The sequence below is a fragment of the Jaculus jaculus genome, chromosome 8, assembly GCF_020740685.1.
Source record: "Jaculus jaculus isolate mJacJac1 chromosome 8, mJacJac1.mat.Y.cur, whole genome shotgun sequence".
Taxonomy (NCBI): Eukaryota; Metazoa; Chordata; class Mammalia; order Rodentia; family Dipodidae; genus Jaculus; species Jaculus jaculus.
The window spans coordinates 71,170,941-71,197,561 of NC_059109.1; the positions used below are offsets into that span (position 1 = coordinate 71,170,941).

Consider the following 26,621-nt stretch of genomic DNA (forward strand, 5'->3'; position numbering starts at 1 on the left):
CCACCTGCTCCTGGAGACTAAACAACATGCTTTTAAACAATGAATGGGTCATGGGTAATCAAAAAAGAATCTGTAAAATTCCTAGAGTTGAATGATAATAAAAATATAACTTACCAAAACTTATGGGACACAATGAAGGCAGTCTTAAGGGGAAAATTCACAGCCCTAAATACCTTCATTACAATGACAGAGAGATCCCAAAGTGATAACCTGTTTGTCCCCCTAAAAGCACTGGAAAAACAAGAAGCATCCAACCCAACCGGCTCCAGATGGAAAAAAAAAAATAATCAAGATTAGAGCAGAAATTAATGATTTGGAAACTAAGAAACAATTCAGAAATCAATTAAACAAAAAGCTAATTCATTAAAAAAAAAATAAACAAAATTGACAAACCTCTGGCCAATTTGATCAAGGGGAAAAAAAGAGAAGTCTCAAATTAACAATATCAGCAATGAAAAGGGAGAGAACACAATAAACATCAATGAAATTGGAAAACTCATCAGGACATACTACCAAAACCTCTACTCCACAAAATTCAATCACCTGGAAGAAAGGGATGAATTACTAGACACATACCACTTACCTAAACTAAACTGAGAACAGATTAATCTCCTAAGCAAATATATCACATCCATGGAGATTGGAAAGGAAATCAAAAACCTCCCCAAAAAGAAAAGTCAGGACCAGATGTCTTCTCAGCTGAATCTATCAAACATTCATTGAAGAACTGAAACCAATTTTTCTCAAACTGTTTTGCATAATCTGAGACCAGGATTTCCTCCTCTACTCCTTTTATGAAATAAGCATTGACTTCCGGCCAAGATGGCAACTGCCTAGCTGCCCTGCAAATCCAGGGGAAGAAAAGGGAAGAAATTAAGGGTTTTCTGGGTCTTCTTGTCAGTGGAGGGCTCAGAAGCGGAGAAATCAGGGAATCGCAGATCCCCTTGCGGGTGGGTAGACCACCCATTTCACCAAATAGCTGCTGAGCCCTCCCGCCATGCCACACCCTATCCCGCGCTCTGTCACTGTCCCGTGCACCGTCCCATGGCGCCCCGCCACTATCCTGTGCCTTGTCCCATGCCCCGCTGCCTTCCGTCCCATCCCATGCCCCGTTGCCCTCCTGCGCACAGTCCTGCACCCCATCCGGCCACCGCCCTGCATCCCATCCTGTGCCCCACTGGTCCTGTGCATCGTCCTGTGCCCTGTTCCATGTCCTGCAGCCATCCCGTATCCTGTCCTGTGCCCCATTGCCATCCTGCACCCTGTCCTGCACCCCACTGCCATCCTGCGCACGGTCTTGTGCCCCTTCCCACGCCCCCCACAGTCCCTCACACCACCGTCGTGCCCTGTCCTGCACCCCGCTGCTGCTCCCCACTGCTGCGCCCGGCCATGAGCCTGCTGCCCTGCGGAAGCTTAAACTGCTCTGCACATTTGCCCACATTATTGCTCCTGCCACTGCACATTCAGTGAGTATAGTCCCACAGAAACTGCCACACAAACCCAGACTGTGTCTCTGGCTTGCTCCAGTTCAGGTGCCTTCCCGGCCAGCCCCCATTCTCCTGAGACGGGGGAGCAAAGATTGTTTCCGGGTCCCAGTGTTCCCAACCAGAGTTTGGGCTGCTTCAGGCCTTGGTACCTCAGTGCCCCTCCAAACTCAAACACAGGCAGATTTGGTGTATCACCACTTGAGAATTCAGGCAACTTTGGCGCCCTTGTCAGGCAGTAGATAGGTGGCTCTGGCAAGTGGGAGCCAAAGCCCAGGCTGCTTGGCAACTGCCCCAGGCTGCCTCAGATTCCCATTGCACTAGAGCACATGCTGATCCACCCACCTATGTGCCCATACACTGTCATGGGCAGACCACAGTGCAAAAGAAATAACATGAAAAATCAAATGCAAGAAAACCCAGTTAGATCACCTAGTCCTACAATGAATAATACATCTAACCAAAACATAGAAGAACAATCAGGATCAGAACATCAAATTGAAGCTATGAGCAATGCAACCCTGACCAACCTACTGATAGAACTTGCAGGAAAGCAACAAAGGACCGACAATCATGTGGATGCTACCATAACTAAGCTAGAACAAATTGATAAGACATTGGAAGGACTTCAAAGAGAATTAAAGGATATGAGGGAGAGTGAAAAAAAAAGAGGACCTTAAAAATCAGCTGGCCATTCTAAATGAGGACATAAAGAAATGCAAGGATGAATTCCAAGAATCATCAAAAAAAATCAGAAAATGATATGAAAATGGAGCTTTACAGAGCAATGGAAATGATACATAGAAAAGTAGAAAATGCAACCTTAATTGAGCAAGTCCAAAACTCTCTAGAGGCTCTCAAGAATAGAGTCAGCGAAGTGGAGGATAAAAACTCTGATCTGGAAGACAAGATGGAAGAAACAGTTCGAGAGTTCAAAAACTTCAGTAAGTTCAAAAGTTCCTGTGAACAGAACATGAGGGAAATGTGGGATACACTTAAACATCCTAAGATCAGAATCATTGGAATACCAGCAGGAGAAGAATTTCAGACCAAAGGCATGGAAACTTATTTAACAAAATAATTTAAAAAAAAAATCTTCCCAAGTCTCTTAAAAGAAAGGCCCATCAAGATACAAGATGCCAACAAAACTACAAACAGACTGGACCAAAGCAGAAACTCTCAAAGACATACTATCATTAAGACTCTAAACATTGATACCAAAGAGAAAATCCTAAAAGCAGCTAGGGAAAAACAGCGCACCACTTTCAAAGGTAACCCCATCAGAATTACTTCAGACTTTTCAATGGAAACCCTGAAAGCTAGGAGGGCCTGGAGTGAAACTCTCCAAAGTCTAAGAACCTATGGATTCCAACCCAAACTACTTTACCCAGCAAAAGTATCCCTCATAATGGATGGTGAAAGAAAAACCTTCCATGACAAAACTCACCTTTACAATTATATGAACACAAAACCAAACCTACAGAGAGTATGTCAGGAAATTCTCCACAGAGAAGAAACAAATAACCAAACTCAAATGCCTACAAGAAGCAGATCACAACAACCAAACCCAGAGTAGGCACAAAAAACTTCAAAGCCCATGAAAACACCAAAACACATCTACCACCACAATATGGCAGGGATCAAATCAAATCTCACAGTCATTACCCTAAATATTAATGGCCTTAATTCACCTATCAAGAGACACAAGCTAAGAGGATGGATCAAAAAATTAGACCCCTCAATCTATTGCCTTCAAGAAACCCACGTCACCACAAAAAGACAGACATCTCCTCAGGGTAAAGGAGTGGAAGACAATATACCAAGCAAATGGGAATAAGAAACAAGCAGGTGTAGCTATAATAATATCAGATAAAATAGACTTCAAACCAACAATAATCAAAAAAGACAAAGAAGGCTACTTCCTACTTGTCAAGGGAATGATCCATCAAGAGGATATTACAATCATAAATCTGTATGCACCAAACACAGGGACACCACAGTTCATAAAACAAAACCTACTTGACAATAAAACAGAAATGACCACTAACACCATCATAGCTGGGGACTTCAATACACCATTATCAGTAATAGACAGATCATCCAAACAGAAACTCAAGAGGGAAGTAAGAGAGCTCAACAAAACCATAGATCACTTAGACGTGATGAACATCTACAGAACTTTCCACCCCAAATCCACAGACTACACATTCTTCTCAGCAGCCCATGGAACATTCTCTAAAATAGACAATATACTGGGTCACAAAGACTGCCTCCACATATTTAGGAAAATTGACATAATTCCTTGCATGATATCAGGTCACAATTCTATATTGCTAGAAATCAACAACAAAAGACCCACCAAAAATCCCAACGGCACCTAGAAACTGAACAGCACACTCTTAAACAATAAATGGATAGTGGATGAAATAAAAAAGGAAATTGCAAAATTCCTGGAATTGAATGACAATGAGAACACATCATACCAAAACTTATGGGACACAATGAAGGAGGTCCTCAAGGGAAAATTCATAGCACTCAATGCCTTCATTAAAAAGACAGAAAGATCCCAAATCAATAACCTAACCATCCACCTAAAGGCACTGGAAAAAAAAGAAAAATCCAACCCAAAGAGCTCCAGAAGGAAAGAAATAATTAAAATCAGAGCAGAAATTAATGAACTGGAAACCAAGGAAACAATTAAAACAATTGACAAAACAAAGAGCTGGTTCTTTGAAAAAATAAACAAGATTGACAAACCCCTGGCCAATTTGATCAAGCAAAAAAAAAGGGAGAGGCTTCAAATTAACAAAATTCAAAATAAAAAAGGAGAGATCACAACAGACATAAGTGAAATTGGGAGACTCATCAGGACTTATTTCAAAAACCTCTACTCCACAAAACTGGATAATGTGTAGGAGATGGAAAATTCCTGGATGCATACCATCTATCAAAGCAAAACTCAGAGCAGATTAATCACCTCAATGAACCCATCACACTCATGGAGACTGAAAAAGTAATTAAAAACCTCCCCAAAAAGAAGAGTCCAGGACCAGATAGCTTCTCAGCTGAATTCTATCAAACCTTCATGGAAGAACTCAAACCAATCTTCCTAAAACTGTGCCACACAATTGAAGAAGAGGGAAAGCTACCCAACTCCTTTTATGAAGCTAGTATCACCCTAATTCCAAAACCAGGCAGAGATGCCACAAGAAAAAAAAACTACCGGCCTATTTCCCTAATGAATTTAGATGCAAAGATCCTGAACAAAATCCTCGCAAACCTAATCCAACAACACATCCAAAGTATCATCCACCTGGACCAAGTGGGATTCATCCCAGGAACACAAGGGTGGTTCAACATATGGAAATCTGTCAATGTAATACGCCACATAAACAAGGTTAAACATAAAAACCACATGATCATATCAATACATGCAGAAAAGGCCTTTGACAAGATACAACATCACTTCATGATCAAAACATTGGAGAGAATCGGCATAGTCGGTACATACCTTAACATAATAAAGGCAATATACAAAGCTCTGAAGGCCCAAACAATACTTAATGGAGAGAGACTGGAGGAATTCCCATTAAGATCAGGAACAAGACAGGGTTGTCCTCTCTCACCTCTGCTTTTCAATATAGTACTGGAAGTCCTAACTCAAGCAATAAGACAGGAGAAGGAAATAAAAGGGATACAATTTGGAAAGGAAGAAGTTAAGTTAGCTCTATTTGCTGATGACATGATTGTATATGTAAGAGACCCGAGAGACTCCATCCCAAAACTCCTGAAGCTGATTAACTCCTATAGCAAAGTAGCAGGATACAAAATCAATGCACAAAAATCAGTAGCATTTTTATATGCAAATGACAAAAATACAGAGAAAGAAATAAGGGACATAGTCCCATTTTCAATAGCAACAACAACAACAACAAAATACCTTGGAATAATGTTAGCCAAGGACATGAAAGATCTATACAACAAAAACATAAAAACACTCAAAAAAAAAAAAAATTGAGGAGGACTTGAGAAAATGGAAACACCTCCCATGCTCCTGGATAGGTAGAATTAACATTGTGAAGATGACAATCTTACCAAAGGCAATATATAGATTTAATGAAATTCCAATTAAAATCCCTACAGTGTTCTTCACAGACATAGAAAAAATGATCTCAAATTTCATATGGAAAGGTAGATGGCCTCACATATCCAAACATATCCTCAGCAAAAGAATACCTCTGGAAGCATCACCATACCTGATCTAAAGCTATATTAACAAGCCATAGTAATAAAAACGGCATGGTACTGGCATAAAAACAGGACTATAGGCCAATAGAATAGACTTGAGGACCATGACTTTGGGTCAAGAAACTATAGCTACTTGATATTCAACAAAGGTCTGAACAATATAGGCTGGAAAAAAGACAGCATCTTCAACAAATGGACAAACTGGATAACCACATGCAGGAAAATGAAACTTGATCCACACATTTCACCATGCACTACACTCAAATCCAAATGGATCAAAGACCTCAATATAAGAGCAGAAACTAGAATACTACTGGAAGAAAATTTAGGAAGCACTTTCCATGATATAGGAATGGAAAAAGACTTCCTGAACAAAACCCCAGTAGCTCATGATCTTAAACAGTCACTCAACCAATGGGATCATATGAAACTGAAGAGTTTCTTTACAGACAAGCAAACAATAAGCAAAGCCAACAGATTACCCACAGAATGGGAGAAAATATTTGTGGATTATCCAACTGATAGAGGCCTAATCTCTAGAATCTATAAAGAACTAAAAAATCTAAACAGTAAGAAGGCAAACACCCCACTCACAAAATGGGGCAAAGAGCAGAACAGGCAGTTCACAGAGGAAGAAATACAAATAGTAAATACACACTTAAGAAAATGTTCATCATCCCTAATAATCAGAGAAATGCAAATCCAAACAACTATGAGATTCCACCTTACCCCAATAAAAATAGCAAACATCAAAAATTCAAATGAAAATAAATGCTGGTGAGCATGTGGAGAAGCAGGAACACTCATCCACTGTTGGTGGGAATGTAGGGTGGTACAACCACTTTGGAAAGCAATATGGAGACTCCTGAAAAAGCTGACTATAGAGATACCAACAGACCCAGTTATTCCCTTACTGGGCATCTACCCTAAAACCTTCAAACCACAGGCCAGAGAGATTTGCTCTACCGTGTTTTTATTGGCTCAATTCGTAATAGCTAAGAGCTGGAATCAACTCAAATGTCCATCACTAGAAGAATGGATAACTAAGATGTGGTATATCTGCACAATGGAATTCTATACAGCAGTCAGAAAAAATGACACAAAGAAATTTGAGGAAAAATGATTGAACCTGGAACAAATCATTCTCAGTGAACTTACCCAATCACAGAAAAAAAAAATCGACACATAGTCTCACTCATCTACAGCACCTAACCTGAATCTACCCAAGATACCTTACATACCCAGCAAGCATTTCATGGACTAGACACTAGGAAGGATAGGGAGGGAAGGGAGGGTATCAAAGGGGTGGGAAACACTAATCTAGAACCAAACGGCAATGGTACCATAAAATTCTACTTCCTAAAAGGCAGACCAAATGGCTGAACATTCACCAGGCCCTTACAGGAAACACCTGAACCACAAGACACTGGAGAGGGTAGGATCAAGTCTAACCTAAATCCTCTACACCTTCCCTCCGTCCCTCACCCTCTCCCTCTCTCTCTCTCTCACGCCTCTCTAACTCCTATATATTAGTTACCTTTTCCCCTCATTTTCTTAGGGACACTGACCTGTAACTACCAGTACCAGCATGGGGCTATCACCCACAATGAGCTTTTGATCAGAGAAACCTACAAGGTTTTTCTAAAAGCATGACAGATTTCTGTCAGAGTACTTGATGACCCACCAAAGATTAGTGGTAAGACGCTATTGCTGAAGACACCATATTCAGCTGACATGTAAAATGGAATGGCATGGCTGGAAGCCAGAAGAGAGTCAGTCCCCAGACAGTCAGCGTGTCTAGTGCCATGGGTGACTGGGGGAAATGACCAATATCTGTCCACACAACTCATGGTCCAACCTACATTGCAGCAAATAACATGTTGTGATGCCCACACAAGTGCAATAGTGGCACACACCCATGGTGCAGAACCAACTGCTCTTGATTCAGATAACTGATCCCGTCAGTGGTACAAGACCCATAGCTGGAACTGGGAAACAAGTCAGAACCATATCCAAACATAAGCCCACTCTCCAATATCAAGTTACCATCAATCATGGGGTACAAGAGGGCCTACATCTATTAAACTCTCTATTAAAAAAGTAAGGGTTATCTCATTTTACCTGGTGCTAACTTACTCTCCATTGGAGAATCGGCTTCTCTTTTTCAGATAGATGCAGATCCTAAGGAGAGAGCCACCCCATCATACCTCAAAAGGGCCCTGACTGAAACTAAGGAAAATTGGTGAAACAAGCAAGGGTGCTGTTTTCCTGATGAACTGGATATCAGCACAAGGGGGAAGGAGACCAACACAGAGAAAAATCAATGCCTATCAAATCAGAGAGCCAGAGCCCCAGAGGCCCCCAACACCTCATCACTGAAGCAGACCAAAAATGAACCCAACATGGCTCAGGGAAATTTTGTGGAAGAGGGGGCGCAAAGAATGTCAGAGCCACATGTTGGGTCATGATATACAGAGACATTTATCATACCAATGACAGTGGGCTAACCCCACAATGTGTGACCCATACACCTCAACAAGGAGGGGCCAATGGGGAGGGGGTAGGCCATGGATGAGCCTAATAATGGTACCAAACTGCCTGTACTTGCAGAATAGAAAACTAATAATAATAAAAAAAAAACAAGCGGGCTGGAGAGATGGCGTAGCGGTTAAGCGCTTGCCTGTGAAGCCTAAGGACCCCGGTTCGAGGCTCGGTTCCCCAGGTCCCACGTTAGCCAGATGCACAAGGGGGCGCACGCGTCTGGAGTTCGTTTGCAGAGGCCAGAAGCCCTGGCGCGCCCATTCTCTCTCTCCCTCTACCTGTCTTTCTCTCTGTGTCTGTCGCTCTCAAATAAATAAATAAATAAAAATTTAAAAAAAAAAACAAGCATCACCCAAATACAAAAGGAGACAGAGATGCAACAAGGAAAGAAAACTATAGGTTTATATCCCTAATAAACTTAGATGCAAAGATCCTGAATAAAATACTTGCAAATCAAATTCAACAACATATCAAAATTATAATCCAGCTTGATCAAGTAGGCTTCATCCCAGGGATGCAGGGATGGCTTAACATATGGAAATTGGTCAATGTAATACACCACATAAATAAGCTGATCCATAAGAACTACATGATCATCTCAATTGCTGCAGAGAAGTCCACTGGCAAAATACAACACCACTTCATGATCAAAACACTGGAAAGAGTAGGCATGGAGGGTTTATATCTCAACATAATAAAAGCTGTATATAAAGCTCCTAAAACATAGATAATACTTAATGGGGGAAAACTCAAGAATTTCCCACTGAGATTGGGCACAAGATAGGGGTGTCCACTCTCACCACTGTTCTTCAACATAGTACTAGAAGTACTAACCAAAGCAATAAGACAGGAGAAAGAAAGAAAAGGGATTCAAATTGGAAAGGAAGAAGTCAAGTTAGCCCTATTTGCAGATGACATGAAATCTCCATCTCAAAATGTTAAAGGTGATAAATTCCTTCAGCAAAGTGGCAGGATACAAAATCAATGCGCTAAAGTTAGTAGCTTTTCTATTTGCAAAGGACAAATATACACAGAAATAAATCAGTGAGGCTATCCTATTTTCAATAGCAACCAAAAAAATTAAATACCTTGGAATAACACTAATCAAGGATGTGAAAGACCTATATAAAGGGAACATAAAAATACTCAAGAAACAAATCGAGGATGACTTGAGAAAAATGGAATGACCTCCTATAGTCCTAGATACATAGAATTACTATAGTGAAAATGGCAATTATACCAAAAGCAATATACAGATTTAATGTAATACCAATAAAAATGCCAGCATCATTCTTCAAAGAGATTGAAAAAATTATCTCAGCATTCATATAGAATGGCAGGACTTGGATATCCAAACATATCCTCAAAAAAAAAAAAAAAAAAAAACCCCTCTGGTGGTATCACCATACCCTATCTAAATATCTAAAGCTATATTACAAAGCCACAGTGACCAAAACAGCTTGATACTGGAATAAAAACAGAAACATAGACCAATGGAACAGAATTGAAGACCCAGACCTTAAGTCAACTAAATATAGCTACTTGTTCTTTGACAAAGGTGCCAATAATGTAAACTGGAGAGAAGACAGCATTTCAACAAATGGTGTTGGACAAATTGGATGACCATATGTAGAAAAATAAAATTAGACCCACTCATTTTTCCATACACAAAAATCAAGTCTACATGACTTAAAGACCTCAATATAAGACCTGAAGCTCTTCAACTACAGAAAGAAAAAAATCAGGAGGCACTCTCCCCCATATCAGACTGGGAAAAGACTCCCTGAACAAAACCCCAAAAGCCCAGGAAATTAAACAAGCACTCAACTAAAGGCATCTCATGAAGCTAAAAAGATTTTGCACAGACAAATATACCATGAATAGAGCTACTAGATTACCTACTGAATGGGAGAAAATCTCCAGCTATACCACTGACAGAAGCCTAACATCTAGAATCTACAAAGAACTCACGAAACTAAACAATAAAAAATCAAGCAATCCACTCCAAAAATGGGACAGAGAACTGAATAGGGAGTTCTCAGAGGGAGAATTACAGATGGCTAAGATTCACATAAGAAAATGTTCAACCTCCCTAACCCTTAGGCATATGCAAATTAAAGCAACTATGAAATTCCACTTTAGCCCAGTAAAGATAGATAACATTAAAAAATCAAATGAGGGCTGGAGAGATGACTTAGCAGTTGAGGTGCATGCCTACAAAGCCTAAGGACCCCAGTTCAATTCTCCAGGTCCCACATAAACCAGATGCACATGGTGGCACATGTGTCTGAGTTTGTTTGCAGTGGCTAGATGCCCTTGCATGCCCATTCTCCCCCTTTTCCTCAATCTCTAATAAATAAAAATGAAAAATAAAATATTTTTTGTTTTTATTGAACAGTTTTATTCTGTTTTAGAATAAAAGCCTTGCTTTAATATTGTAAGGTGCACTGCAGGTAGGCCCATGCCGCCAGTTTTTATTGGGACAACAAGTTCCCTCATCAGTGGTCCCAGAGGGCTGGGGAAATGAGTGAGCTCATGCTGTTGGAGCATGGAGAAGTGGCATTTACAGCAGTTCTTGAACCCAGCCCGTGACATCCCCATCTACAGAAGTCCTGCCAGCACTCGCCTTGATGCTCAGAGTGCCTCAAATGTGTTCAGTGTCATGATTTGTGGGTCCTCCAAAAGGTTTGTTGTTAACATGCAAGCAAATCGTACTAAACAATGTTATCTAACCCATGGCTGCCAAATACTGGATCCTAGTGACAAAACAAATTACAAAACATTTCCTTGTAGATCTATACAAAAGATATAAAATTAAAAATATCAACCATCTTAAAAAGTCCAATTCTCCTACAGTGTGGTTTTCCATATAATTATCACTACTCAATGTTTTAAGGAGAAAGTAAACAAAAATCAAAATAGAAAAAAATATTTAAATCTTTGGATCCCTTTATTCCATGGCCTTGATAAAAGCAAAAAGTGGCCAATTTTTCTACTGTAGATTAAATATCAAAAGGATTTCTTATAATTTTATAATTAGCAATGAACTATATATACCAAGTCACTTGTGGGTCACAGGCCCAAGGCCTGTGTTAATGGTATACACAGTTCTGAATGCTTGCTCTCCATCTTCTTGAAACACAAATGAAAGAGGCAGTGTTGATCAAAACAAAGTTCCAGGCATATCAAGAAGACAAGGTTAAATGATGCCTAGTTTAATGTTATAAAAAAAGGGGGAGGGAGACTTCCGGTTAATATGGCGGTGTAGGTACCACACCAAAGCAGCCTGGGGGGGAAAAGACCAAAAAAACTCAGCAAAATACACACTTTTACTAAAAAGGGAGGTGTGTAGGAAATTGAAACGGCAGTGGAGAAGTAGAAGAGAAGATCCAGAGCATCCAGAGCCTGCACAGGCCGGCAAAAGTGGCCCCGGCAGCTCTGCCAACTGCAGCGGCGGTGGCACCACACCAGAAAGCCACCAGGCTCAGCTCGAGCTGCAGAAAAAGCCAGGTGCGGGAGCTTCCACTCACACCAGCACTCTCCGCAACTCAGGAAACATGAGGGAGAGTGGCAGTGAGCAACGGAGGAGCAGACCACGGGGTAGAAGAACACATGGAACATCGAGAGAACCAGAGCAGCTGCGGCTCCCTCCCCTCCCCCACCACCTGCGCCCAGCTCCAGTGAACAGAGCAGCAGTCCCGGGACCCGGCCACGCCAACCTGAGCCAACAATGGGACCCAAGCAGGAGCAGAGTCTGGCAGCAACATCAATGGCTCCAGCACTGGTAACAGCAGCCCCAGCAGTAACAGACCCAGTAGAGGCAGACCCAGCAGCAGCAGACCCAGGAGTGGCAGCAGCAGCAGACCCAGCAGCAGCAGTGGCAGTGCCAGCAGTGGCAGTGGACCCAGCAGCAGTAGCTTCAGCAGCAGCAGTAGTTCCAGAAGTGGCAGCTACAGCAGCAGCAACAGCAGAGGCAGCAGCAGTGGTGGCTTCAGCAGCAGCAGCTTCAGCTGCTGACAGACCCATCAGAGACAACTTTAGCAGCAGCAGTTCCAGCAGCAGGGGTGCTGATCTGCAGGGCCACAGTTTCCAGGCTCGGATTACCCAGCAGGAAAAGCAAGTGCCCAGGTCCAGAAATCATAACAGCAGCCCAATAACCAGGCAGCAACTTGACTGAGACCAAAACCATCCAAGGTAACTGGGATTGTACCAGGGAAGGGTCTCACTTGGTCACAAGCTGACTTGAATCCCTCAACAAACCAGAAATCTTAACCTCTATGTTGATATAGGTTGTTATAATAACTACTCTGGCATACATAATTGGGGCTGTTTTTGATTGAATAGGTACAGTGTTTAGTTAACTTTTAGAATCTACCTGTATTTTATTCCACTCAGCCTACATGAATACTCCCATAGCAGGGAAACTCAACCCCTAGGAGCACCTGTGTAGATACTCTGAGAGTCTTAAGAGCCACACCTAACACCTTAAGCTCCTACCCTGAAAATATGTAACATCAAATCAATTGAAACAGCTAAGAATACCCAGCTAGCTAGTAAATCCAAGCATTAACTTAACCAAAGATGCAAAAAATATATACATTATAACACAAGAAACATTAAAAAGCAAGATGATATAAATGCACCTAAAAGTATTTATGCATCAGAAATGACCTCCAGTGAGAACGAGTTAGAGGAAATGCCTGAGAAAGATTTCAAAAGAATGATTGTAAATGTGTTCAAAGAAGTCAGAGAACAAATCAAAGGAGTCAAAGAGGAACTTAAAGAGGAAATCAAAGGAATCAAAGAAGATGCAGGACACCAATTTCATGAAATAAAGAAGGCAATACAAGACATAAATAAGGAAATAGAAATAATAAAGAAAAACCAGTCAGAATTACTAGCAATGAAGAACACAGATAATGAAATAAAAAACTCTGTAGAAAATCTCACCAGTAGAATGGATGAAGGAGAGGACAGAATATCTAAGCTAGAAGACCAGGTGGCAGATCTAATACAGTCCAACAAAGAGAAAGGCAAACTTATAGAAAAGTATGAGTGGGAATTTCAAGATATTCAGGACACTCTGAAAAGATCCAATATAAGAATTCAGGGCAGGGCTGGAGAGATGGCTTAGCGGTTAAGCGCTTGCCTGTGAAGCCTAAGGACCCCGGCTTGAGGCTTGGTTCCCCAGGTCCCATGTTAGCCAGATGCACAAGGGGGCGCACACGTCTGGAGTTCGTTTGCAGTGGCTGGTAGCCCTGGCGTGCCCATTGTCTGTCTCTCTCTCTCTCTCTCTCTCTCTCTCTCTGCCTCCTTCTCTGTCTGTTGCTCTCAAATAAATAAATAAATAAATAAATAAATAAACCAAAAAAAAAAAAAAAGAATTCAGGGCATAGTAGAAGGAGAAGAATTCCACTCCAAAGGCATAGTAGGCGTCTTCAACAAAATCACAGAAGAAAATTTCCCCCAAATTGGGAAAGAGGTGCCAATGCAGATACAGGAAGCCTTTAGAACCCCAGCCAGAAAAATCTGGAAAGAACCTATCCTCACCATATTATAATCAAACTTCCAAACACACACACCAAAGAAAAAATATTGAAAGCAGTTAGAGAGAAAAATCAAGTTACCTACAAAAGCAAGCCCATCAGGATTACAGCAGATTATTCAACACAAAATTATAAAGCCAGAAGGGCTTGGAGTGATATATTCCAAGTTTTGAAAGATAACAACTGTCAACCAAGGTTACTTTATGCTGCAAAGCTATCCATTCAAATAGAAGGAGAAATAAGGACATTCCATGACAAAAGCAGGTGAAAGGAGTATTTGAAGACACTACCAGCTCTACAGAAAATACTTGATAGAATCCTCCATGCTGAAGAAAAGGAAAAGCACACATATAAGGAACCTAGAAAAAACAAGCAATACTCAAATACTACTTAACACAAGAGAGCACAGGTAGAACAGGAACCACAAAAAAAAAAAAAAAGGCAAACATAAATACACACCTTTCAATAATATCTCTTAATATCAACGGCCTCAATGCCCCAAAGAACAGACATAGGCTTTCAGACTGGGTTAAAAAGCAAGATCCTACAATTTGTTGTCTCCAAGAAACTCACCTTTCTACAAAGGATAGACAATATCTTAGGGTGAAAGGTTGGAAGACGGAGTTTCAAGCAAATGGGCCTAGAAAACAAGCAGGGGTTGCTATCCTAATATCTGACAAGGTAGACTTTAGTCCAACATTAGTCAATAAAGATAAAGAAAGTCACTTTATATTGATTAAGGTCACACTCCAACAGGAGGACATTACAATCCTAAACATATATGCATCTAACATGGGGGCTCCCAAATTCATCAAACAAACACGATTAGAACTAAGGTCACAGATAACACCAAACACAGTGGTGGTAGATGACATTAACACCCCACTCTCATCAATTGACAGGTCATCCCGGGAAAAAATAAACAGAGAGGCATCTGGACTAAATGAGGTCATAGAAGGAATGGACTTAACAGAGATAGACAGGACATTTCATCCAAAGGCTGCAGAATATACATTCTTTTCAGCAGCACATGGAACATTCTCTAAAATAGACCATATATTAGGACACAAAGCAAATATTAACAAATTCAGGAAAATTGAAATAATTCCTTGCATTCTATCTGATCACAATGGAATTAAACTACAAATCAGGGGCAAGAAAGGCTATAGAGCATACACAAAATCATGGAAACTAAACAATACACTACTAAATGATGAATGGGTCAATGAAGAAATCAAGAAGGAAATCAAAATATTTACAGAGTCAAATGATAACGAGAATACAACATATCATAATCTCTGGGACACAATGAAGGCAGTTTTAAGAGGTAAATTTATAGCCTTAAGTGCCCATATTAAGAAATTAGAAAGGTCACAAGTAAATGACTTAATGCTTTACCTTAAAGCTTTGGAAAAAGAAGAACAAGGCAAACCAAAAATCAGTAGATGGGAAGAAATAATAAAGATTAGGGCAGAAATTAATGAAATAGAAACAACAAAAAACAATCCAAAGAATTAATGAAACAAAGAGTTGATTCTTTGAAAGGATAAACAAGATTGATAAACCCTTAGCAAATCTGACCAAAAGAAAGAGAGAAGAGACACAAATTAATAAAATCAGAGATGAAAATGGTAACATCACAACAGAGTCCAGAGAAATTCACAAAATCATAGGGACATACTATAAAAGCATATACTCCACCAAGTATGAAAATCTGAAAGAAATGGATGCTTTCCTTGATTTATATGACCTCCCTAAATTAAATCAAAATGAGATTAATCACTTAAGTAGACCTATAACAAACATGGAGATCCAAACAGTTATCAATAATCTCCCAAATAAAAAAAAGCCCAGGCCCAGTTGGATTCACGGCTGAATTTTACCAGACCTTTAAGGAAGAGCTAACACCATTTGCTTCTTAAGCTTTTCCAGGAAAAGGAAAAAGAAGGAATTCTACCAAACTCCTTCTATGAGGCCAGCATCACCCTGATACCAAAACCAGGCAAAGATAGAACAAAAAAAGAAAATTACAGATCAATCTCCCTCATGAACATAGATACAAAAATTCTCAACAAAATATTGGCAAACAGACTACAAGAGTATATCAAAAAGATCATTCACTCTGACCAAGTAGGCTTTATCCCAGAGATGCAAGGATGGTTCAATATATGCAAATCTATAAATGTAATACATTATATAAATGGGCTGAAGGACAAAAATCACATGATCATCTCACTGGACGCAGAGAAAGCATTTGACAAAATCCAACATCCCTTCATGATAAAAGTCCTACAGAGACTGGGAATAGAAGGAAAATATCTCAATATAATAAAATCTATTTATGACAAGCCTACAGCCAACATATTACTACATGGGGAAAAACTGGAAGCTTTCCCACTAAAATCACAAACAAGACAAGGGTGTCCACTGTCCCCCACTTTTATTTAATATACTTTTGGAAGTCTTAGCCATAGCAATAAGGCAAGAGACACACATAAAAGGGATACAAATTGGAAAGGAAGAAATCAAGTTATCATTATTTGCAGATGACATGATTCTATACATAAAGGACCCTAAAAACTCTACTAGCAAACTGTTAGAGCTGATCAAAACCTACAGCCATGTAGCAGGATACAAAACAAATACACAGAAATCAGTAGCCTTCATATATGCTAACAACAAACACACAGAGGATGAAATCAGAGAATCACTCCCATTCACAATTGCATCAAAAAAAAAATACAGTACCTTGGAATAAACCTAACCAGGGAGTAAAGAATCTCTACAATGAGAACTTTAAAACACTCAAGCGAGAAATTGCAGAAGACACTAGAAAGTGGAGAAACATACCCTGTTCCTGTATTGGAAGAATTAATATTGTGAAAATGGTAGTCTTACCAAAAGCAATCTACACATTTAATGCAATCCCTATCAAAATTCCAAAAGCATTCTTCATGGAAATAGAAAAGGCAATCCAAAATTTCATTTGGAATCACAAAAAACCTCAAATATCTAAAATAATACTGAGCAACAAAAATAAGGCTGGTGGTATCACCATACCTGATTTTAACCTATACTACAGAGCCATAGTAACAAAAACAGCATTGTACTGGTACAAAAACAGACATGTAGATCAGTGGAACAGAATAGAGGACCCAGATGTAAGCCCAAGTAGCTATAGCCACCTGATATTCGATAAAAATGCCAAAAATACTCATAGAAGAGAGAGCCTCTTCACCAAATGGTGTTTTGAAAACTGGATATATATCTGCAGAAGAATGAAAATAGATTCTTCTCTCTCGCCATGCACAAGAATTAGGTCCAAATGGATTAAAGACCTTAACATCAGACCTGAAACTCTGAACTGCTAGAGGAGAAAGTAGGGGAAGCCCTCCCACATATTTTTTCTTGACAAAGACTTTCTGAATACAACCCCAATTGCTCAGGCAATAAAACCACAGATTAATCACTGGGACCTCATGAAATTACAAAGATTTTGCCCTGCAAAGGACACAGTGAAAAAAGCAAAGAGGCAACCTACAGAATGGGAAAAAATCTTCTCCAGCTATATATCTGATAGAGGATTAATATCTAGGATATACAAAGAACTCAAAAAGTTAAATAATAAGGAATCAAACAAGCCAATCAAACAATGGGCTATGGAGCTAAATAGAAGCATTCTCAAAGGAAGAAATACGAATGGCATATAAGTATCTAAAAAATGTTCTACATCACTAGTCATCAGGGAAATGCAGGTTAAAACTACATTGAGATACCATCTCACTCCTGTCAGATTGGCCACCATCATGAAAACAAATGATCATAAATGTTGGCAGGGATGTGGAATGCAATCTGGTTGAGCCATTGTGGAAAACAGTGTGGAGGTTCCTAAAACAGCTAATGATTGATCTACCATATGACCCAGCTATAGCACTCCTAGGCATATATTCAAAGGACTCATCTCATTTCCTTAGAAGTACATGCTCTACCATGTTTATTGCTGCTCAATTTATAATATCCAGGAAATGGGACCAGCCTAGATGTCCCTCAACTGATGAGTGGATAATGAAGATGTGGCACATTTATACAATGGAGTTCTACTCAGCGGTAAAGAAAAATGAAGTTAGGAAATTTGCAGAAAAATGGATGGACCTGGAAAGGATTATACTATGTGAGGTAACCCAGGCCCAGAAAGCCAAGTGCCACATGTTCTCTCTCATATGTGGATCCTAGCTACAGATGATTGTGCTTCTGTGTGAGAAGGAAAATACTTGGTAGCAGAGGCCAGTAAGTTAAAAAGGAGACATAAAGGGAAGAGAAAGGAAGGGAGGAGGGTACTTAATAAGTTGATATTATATATATGTAAGTACAATGATTCTAATGGGGAGGTAGTATGATTGAGAATGGAATTTCAAAGGGGAAAGTGTGGAGGTGTGGAGGGAGGGAATTACCATCGGATATTTTTTTATAATCATGGAAAATGTTAATAAAAATTTAAAAATTAAAAAAAAAACAGTCTGTTGGGCTTTCCTCAAAAAAATATAATTGAAATTAAAAAGGAATGAGAGTAATAGTAACATATGGAAAGCCACATGTGGTGTTGCATGCCTTTAATCCCAGTACTTGGGAGGCAGAGGTAGGAGAATTTCTGTGAGTTCAAGGCCACCCTGAGATTACATAGTGAATTCCAGGTCAATGTGAGCTAGAATGAGACCCTACCTTGAAAAAGAAAAGGGCTGGAGAGATGGCTTAGTGGTTAAGCACTTGCTTTTCAAGCATAAGGACCCTGGTTCAAGGCTTGATTCCCCAGGACCCACGTTAGCCAGATGCACAAGGGGCACATGCATCTGGAGGTCTTTTGCAGTGGCTAGAGGCCCTGCCATGCCCATTCTCTATCTATCGGCCACTTTCTCTCTCTGTCTGTTGCTCTCAAATAAATAAATAAACAAAAAAAATTTTTTAAAGAAAAAACAGTAACATGTGGGCATAAACATAAATATTTAGAGGGCAACTTGTCAAGTAATAGTAGTAGCTTCCTCCCTAGGGCCTATGACTTCCTCAGCCATAGGTTTTGACTAGGTTATCAAAACCATACATGAATTTCTGCCTATAGGAGCAGGACTCAAATCCAATTAGAGAAGGTTAGTTACCCTTATAACAGACATATCATTATTGTACCAGTGGGCACATCTTGACTGGCCAGTTGTGTAGCTCATAGGGTCCAATTGGATTAAGAATACTGATGAAGCCTAGCACTTGGGAAGCAGAAGTAGGAGTATCGTTGTGAGTTTGAGGCCACCCTGAAACTACATAATGAATTCCAGGCCAGCAGCCTGGATCAGAATGAAACCTTACCTTGTTAAAAAAAAAAAAAAAAGGAAGTAAGAAAGAAAAAAGCCTGGTTCACTTAGGAGCCCTCTCTCTACTGTTGTGTAATTTGAATGGTCAAATGAGAATCCATCTCTACTACTTCCATAAAGAAGAGTGAGATGGGAATCAGAGAAAAAAAGTGATTCAATAAAAGCCTGTCATGGTAGAGCATGCCTTTACTTCCAGCACTCGGGAGGCAGAGATAGGAGGATTGCCCTGAGTTTGAGGCCACCCTGATACCACATAATGACCTTCAGGTCAACCTGGGCTGGAATGAGACCCTACCTCAAAAAACAAAACAAAACAAAATTAAAAACTGGTTCAATAAATTAAAAAAAAAAAGTAGAGAGGTGGCTCAGGAGTTAAGGTGCTTACCTACAGGACCTAAAGACATGGGTTTGATTTCCCAATACGCACATAAGACCAGATGCACAAAGTGGCACATGCATCTGGCATTCGTTTGCAGTGGCTGGAGGCCCTATCATATTTATTTTCTTTCCCTTTCTCTTTCTCTCTCTCTCTCTCTCCCTGCGAATAAATAAATAAAAATATTTTTAAAAGTTTTTTAGTTTTGTACACAGTGTATAGTCTTGTTGGTACCATCGTTAGCCTCCTCCCTGTCCCCCCTCCTCTGCAAGGACCCTTCTCGTTGGGATTAGCCATCAGTTATGGGTAAGAGGCAATGTCTCTCTCTGTGCACAATGACCCAACATGTGGCTCTAACATTCTTTCTGCCCCCTCTTCTGCAAATTTCCCTGAGCATGTTGGGTTCATTTTAGGTGTGCTTCAGTGATGAGGTCTTGGGATCTTCTGTGTCTCTGGATCTCTGGTTTGGTAGGAGTTGAGTGTTCTCTGTGTCTATCTCCTTCACCCTTGTGCTGGTACCAGGTTCACCAAGGAAGCAGCACTTTTACTCAATTCACACAAGTGCAACAGTGGTGCACAGCCATTGTGGGAAACCAGCTGCTCTTGATTTGGCTAAATGATCTGCTCAGTGGAACAGAACCCATTGCTGGAGCTGGGAAACAAGTCTGAACCATATCCAAAAACAAGCCCATTCTCTATTATCAAGCTCTCACCAATTGTGGGCTACAAGAGGACCTACACCTATTAAATTCTCTCTAAAAAAAACAAAGGTTATCCCATTTATCTGGTGCTAACTTCACTCTCTGTTGGAGAATTTGCTTCTCTTTTTCAGATGGATGCAGATTCTGAGAGAACCAGCCTATCACACCTCAAAAGGGCCCTAGCTGAAACTAAGAGTATTTGTGGAAATGAGCAAGAGTGCTGCTTCCTTGGTGAACCTGGTTTTTAAAGTAGTTTAAAGAAAGTAGTTCACATGCTCATGTACCCAGAGCAATCTCACATATCAAGAACTGTTTCCAAGCCCATGCAACCTGCCCAGGAACTGTTGCTTTACACTAACCACTCTCTGCTTCTTCCATGGCCAGAGGAAGCACCCCTCTGTGTTTCCTGTTCATAAATTGCTGTGTGATGTTGCAAAGGGTTTGCCTGGTCTTCTCTCCATGTATTGTGAGTGTCTGGAGAATTATAGGGTTGGTTTGTTTTTCCCCTCCACTACAGAGACTGGTATTTCTCAAATCTCAAAATATTTGTGGGTTGTACAAATAGGTGAAAAATGTCAGATTCTGTCCTCTTTCTGACACCAACTACCTATGGGATTGTGAGAAAGTCATGCTACTTCTCGTCATTAAAATGCAGATGGGAAGAAAGATTAAAGAATTTCACTATAAGGTTCTACTCTGATTTTGCAAACTGCAGTGTTGAGCTTAATTTAAATGAGCCCAAAGCCCATCTGGAGTGGATAAGGCTGTATCTAGAAGCTCTAGGTCATCACAGGAAATTCCCATTGTCAGGTGTGGGATGTCTCCCAGTGTCAAATCCCAGTTAGTCAGGGAGCTCCTGCCCCAAACTATATGAGCTATTGCCAAGGCTCTTGGTTGCCAAAACTATATGGCAAACCCTATTGCTGAAGACATCACATTCTTTGGTTGCAAAACATTGAGAGATCAAGCTAGAACCCTCCCTGCTGACTAACAGTTATAGTACAGCCAGCTTGAGCAGAAAAGTCATCAACACTAGACCCTGCATGCTACACAACTGGCCCTCCAGGCAAGATATCACACCCACTGGCACAATAGTGTTATGAGGGTAACCACTCTCTGATTGAACTTGAGGCCCACTGCCCAGGAGGAAATTCATGGTGATAGTGAAAGCTAGTCAAAATCTATGTCCGGAAAGGTCATAAACGCTAGGAAGGAAGTTGCTACTGTGTTTTTGGCTAAATGGGTATATATTGTCCACAAAATTGCCTTTTAAATATTTATGCTTATGGTCATATATTAGTGCTGCTCTCAGAAGGTAGAGACTCAAAACTCTTTAGCCGGACGTGGTGGTGCACGCCTCTAATCCCAGCACTCGGGAGGCAGAGGTAGGAGGATTGCCATGAGTTCGAGGCCACACTGAGACTACATAGTGAATTCCAGGTCAGCCTGGACCAGAGTGAGACCCTACCTCAAAAACCAAACAAAACAAAACAAAAAAAACCTCAAAGTGCTGAAACATAACAGTGGAGTGTTCAGCACTAAATGAGACGATCTTTATCACACCCTCCAAGGCTCAGGGACCACTTCAGAAGTGTTGGTGGAAAGAATGTTAGACCCAAAGGACAGGGTGCAGGGGTGCTTTAGGATGCTGTCCTCCAGACACAAAGTGACCGTTGTATTCATGACCTCATAGAAGCTGTCATTGTCTGCACAATATTGGGCCCATTAACATGTTTGATGGCTATTTGATGATGACATCAATGTAGAAGAGGGAGTAGCTGAAAAGAAGAGGGGATTCAGTGAGGGAGGATGAGGAAGGAGACACAGATCAGGGTTGTGGAAGGTATTGTGATCAGGGAACATTGTGTATATGTGTGGAGGTTGTCAATAAATTTATTTTTAAAGTTATTTTTATTTTTACTTATTTATTTGACAGATAGATAGAGGGAAAGAGGCAGATACATAGAGAGAATGGGCATTCCAGGGCTCTAACCACTGCAAGTTCATTCCACCTTGTGCATCTGGCTTACGTGGGTCCTGGAGGATTGATCCTGGGGCCTTTGTCTTTGCAGACAAGTGCCTTAACCACTAAGCAATCTCTCCAGCCCTTTGTTGCTTTTCTTTTTTCTAGGTAGGGTCTCACTCTAGTCAAGGCTGACCTGGAATTCACCTCAAACTCATAGTGATCCTCCAATTTGTCTCCCAAGTGCTAGGATTAAAGGTGTGTGCCACCACAGTTATTTTTTTAATGCACCCAAAGACTATTCTCTTAGGATGACAATTCTCTGACTACAAGTTCTATTTTGTCACACACTAAGGAAATAGGGAGGTGGTATCTGCTATGCAATCTGAAGTGGGGTTAAGCAACCGAGAAAAAGAGATTTGGATCCTGGTTACCAGACCCAGAGGAAGGGTCTGCCTTAGGAGTATGGACTGTTCCAGTAAAATTGATCAAGGAATTGACAAAGTGGTCAAAGGGACATTTCCTTAAATCAAAAGCAATAAATACTGAGGGCAAAGGCCTGAGACACCACATTTTGGAAGGTTTATTGACTACCTCTGACAATTGCAAAGCTATTTCCTAAACAAGCTCTGACTAATGGGTCCATAAAGTCTCCTCAACAGCACCTGGGCACTATTCCAACTCCCTCCACTGCCTTTCCCCTTGTTCAGGTACAGTGGGCAGACTGGGATCTGCCGAGTCCAAGAATAAGCTGCTCCTGCCCTTGGACATGTTCTGAATTGTAAACTATCAATCTTAACCTTGAAGTGACAGTCCCAGGCTGTGCACACTGGAGATCCTGTTCCTTCCCGGGGGTGGAAAAGCCATCTCTTATCTTATAATTTTCCCTGTGATCTTGAAATAACCGTCATACACTATTGAACCATGAAAGACCATGTTGAGGGAAAATTGCCTGAAGCATGCCCTTCTACCAGCTGCTTGGTAAGACTGACCCTCTAGTTTCTGACTTTGAAAAGTTCTTTGATCATATCATATCTGGCTATTCATATCTGCCCTCAGCCTGAGCATTCACCCATCTCCTCTGAATGCTAACTGATCACTAAACCAGCTTGTCCCATAGTGCCTCTGGGGGCATTCATATCTCTCTTACATTCCCAGGCCTTGCTGTCCTTTCTGCACCTGTTCTACTTCCTCTGAAAATCAGAAAAAAAATTCTTGGAAAAAATAAAAAGATTTTTCCCAACCCCCCAAATCATCATGGCTCTGGGGAATTCAAACGGGTTAAACACAAACAAAAATGAACCCACAAAAACAAAACAAACAAAAACCTCTCCCTGTTCAGAGGCACCCAGTTAGGGCAGGATGGGCAGCAGCCTGGAAATCCTATCTTAAGACCAGCTCTGCCACCAGCTCGTGTTGGGACCCAGAGCTCAGTTCCATGGGCCTCCCTGCCTCCTTTGAAAGAGGCTGGAGTTGTCAGAATTGTGGAATGGAGTCAGTGAAAACAGCAGTCTTAGATTCAGTAAAGCATACTGGGTTGTATCTTTCTCTGAAGCAAGACTATGTTTGCTTTTCAGAAAGCTGTCATACTCCTCAGGGGCTTGTTGTCTTCCCTACTGCATCACAAACCTTAGAACACAAATCTAGTTTTATGTCTGTGATCTACTCCCATTCCCATTTGAAATGCAGCAGTAACTTATTGAAGATAACGGCCACTGCCCTTACCTTTGCCTACAAGTTCATGCAGAGACAGCCTCACCTAAAATCTACTCTCAAAAGCCGGGCATGGTAGCACTTGGGAGGCAGAGGGAGGAGGATCACCATGAGTTCAAGGCTGCCCTGAGACTATATAGTGAATTCCAGGTCAGCCTGAACTAGAGTGAGACCCTACCTCAAAAAACCAAAAAGTATATAAATGAATAAATTAAAAATAAGATAAAATTTGTTCTCCTTCTATCACCTTATTCCTGTCACACTCCCCTCTGCAGGTCCCAAAACTCATCAGGCTTTGTTTGAACTCCAGGCTGTTAAGAATCTAGTAGTTACTTTATGGAATGTTCCTTACAGAAAGCCCTCTTCTTCCTTCCATAGACAAGCCCTCCCAGGAGCTCTGGAGTACGAGAACAGCTTCGGTGTTGCTTGCATAAAGCCTGTGCTTTCCCTTGAGGCCCTCATCAGTAACATGCTCAACTAACTACATTTCTTGGCTTTTGAAAACATCTGTCCCATGAGACCACAGTTCCCTGGTTTACTGCAGTAATTTAAACTCTAAGCCTGGAATAGAACAGCTGTTTAATAAACATTTGCTCAGTAAATATTAAGTGAATGAGAAACGCATGGATGAATGACTTAAAAGCACTATTTTTTTCTCTCTGTATGTATCTGTATGCTTTTCGTTACCAACTTCAACCCTTTTTTTAAGGAATTCTTTGATGAAGTTCTATAGCACCATATTGGTCATAACTCAAGGCCTAGGGTGTATTATTGGTCCTTTGAAGTCCTCACTTGTTGAAGGTTCCCTCCTCCCTCAGGAGTGTTTTCTAATGGCTCAATACTTTTCTCCCTCCCTGGCCATAGGATGCAGCTATCTTAATAATTTGCTCAGCTTTCTTGCATGAACACCATGTCACAGGAAAACAACACAGTTCCTTTAAGTTCCACCTCTCCTTCCGTGCACATATAGAATAAACAAAAGTAGTCTGCCACACTTACAGAGTCCATCTTCAAGGCCATTACTGGAAGATCTGTGGCAGATTCCTTGCCTACAAGGGGCCAGATTTCAGTTTGATTTAGCACCTGGAGTAGACAAGGCTTGATTGGTTTTGTGACCAATAGGTACTCATTCCCTATTCCATATAGTCTTTCTTCCACCAGCCCCAAATACAGCAATTTTCTCGGGTGCACATAGTTGATCCTCCATCACAAAAACCTAGGCAAGTGAGGTTGACAAAGTCATCCTGGGTTTGCAGGCCCTTCCTGTCTGGCCGGCCTGCGGTGGGCTTGTGTGCCTTAGCTAGCAGATGGGTTCTCTCACGCCCTCATCTTGAATAGTGTACTTTGCTCAAGGCATAGAGCCGCTGCCGCTGTGCGTCCGCAGCTCTGCCTGGGGCAGGTTTGCAGGTCAGTGGAGGCACTGGAGACCGCCTTTTTGCATCCAACAAGAACCTTTAAAGAAGCATTTATAGAGCCACGTTGTGGCCAGAAGGGGAACTGCGCCAGAATGTTTTGTAGAGGTGTCCTTCCCAGCGGCTCCACGCCCACGAGCATTTTTCTCACTCCACATAAACCCTCAAATCCCAAACTAGCGACTTTTCCCTGCACTTTATCTCCCCCAATGCCACAAGGTCAGGTCACCCTTAGAAGTTCCCTTGACAGGCCCGAGAGATGGTTCAGCACTTTGAGGCGCTTGTTTGCAAGGCCTGATGGCATGAGCTTGGTTCCCCAGTATCCATGTAAAGCCACATGGAGTTCCTTTGCAACAGCACTAGGTCCTGGAGCGCCCATTCTCATTCCTTCATTTTTTCTCTCTTTCCTCAAAAATAAATGAAAATATTTTAAAATGTTTCCATGTCTTTTCTATTTAAAGCAAAAATTCACACACCTTATTGACGGCATGTTCATGATCTTTTAGGTGCCAAGACTTCTTTCTTTCTCAGAGACAACAGCTGTAATGAAAACCATGGGCTTCCATTTGAGTAGGGGAAGGGAGAATTAATTTCAAACAAACTAAACAGAATCAACAGCATGAAAATGCCAGACACATGCAAGAATGAAGAAAACTGGCACTGAAAGAGGGAAACAAGAACAAGTGTCTGCAGTGCTTACAGAAGCCAGTGGATAGAGCCTTAGGCCGAGAGAAGAGCAGAAGCAGGGTACTGGAGAGGGCATTTGTGCAGCTCTACAGAGAGTTGGAATGGAGTGAGCCCAGGAGTCAAGGTCAAGGAAGCAGACACTTGGCCTATTCACACAAGTTCTGGACCAGGAAGTGGCCCAAGGATTGGCGAAATCATGTTGTCTCTTTCTTTTTAATATTTATTTATTAGCAGAGAGAAACAGACATGGGGGAGGGGTGGGGAGAGAGAGAGAAGGGGCAACCCTAAGGTATCTTGCTGCTGCAAAGGAACTCTAGATGTATGCAGCACTCTGTGCATTGGGCAATCAAACCCCTGGGTCATTAGGCTTTACAAGCAAGTGCCTTGATGGCTAAGCCATCTCACCAAACTTATGTTGTTGTTTTCATTGTTTTAAAGCCACAGCAAAGAGTTTTAATTTCATATTGAATGAAATAGAGATGGCCAGAGGGATATAAGCAGAGGAATGACAAGCTCTGTTATAGGTCTTAACAAGAGGGGTTTAATAAAAGGCTGCTTTCAGGAGATGCGCTGGAGGGGCTGCAGCAGGG

The 26,621-nt window shown here is 41.1% G+C and overlaps 1 protein-coding gene across 3 annotated transcripts in view; it reads right to left on the reverse strand.

Annotated features, from left to right (window-relative positions):
* Positions 1-26,621, reverse strand: part of LOC101603359 (probable ribonuclease 11) — a 66,111-nt gene that overhangs the window by 37,736 nt on the left and 1,754 nt on the right. Inside the window, exon 2 of one of the 3 annotated variants that reach the window (XM_045157677.1) lies at positions 24,932-25,015. The exons of the other annotated variants lie outside the window; for them this stretch is intronic. The gene's annotated coding sequence lies outside the window, so the exon portion shown is untranslated. The remainder of the gene's footprint in view (positions 1-24,931; positions 25,016-26,621) is intronic. 3 annotated transcript variants of the gene reach the window in all.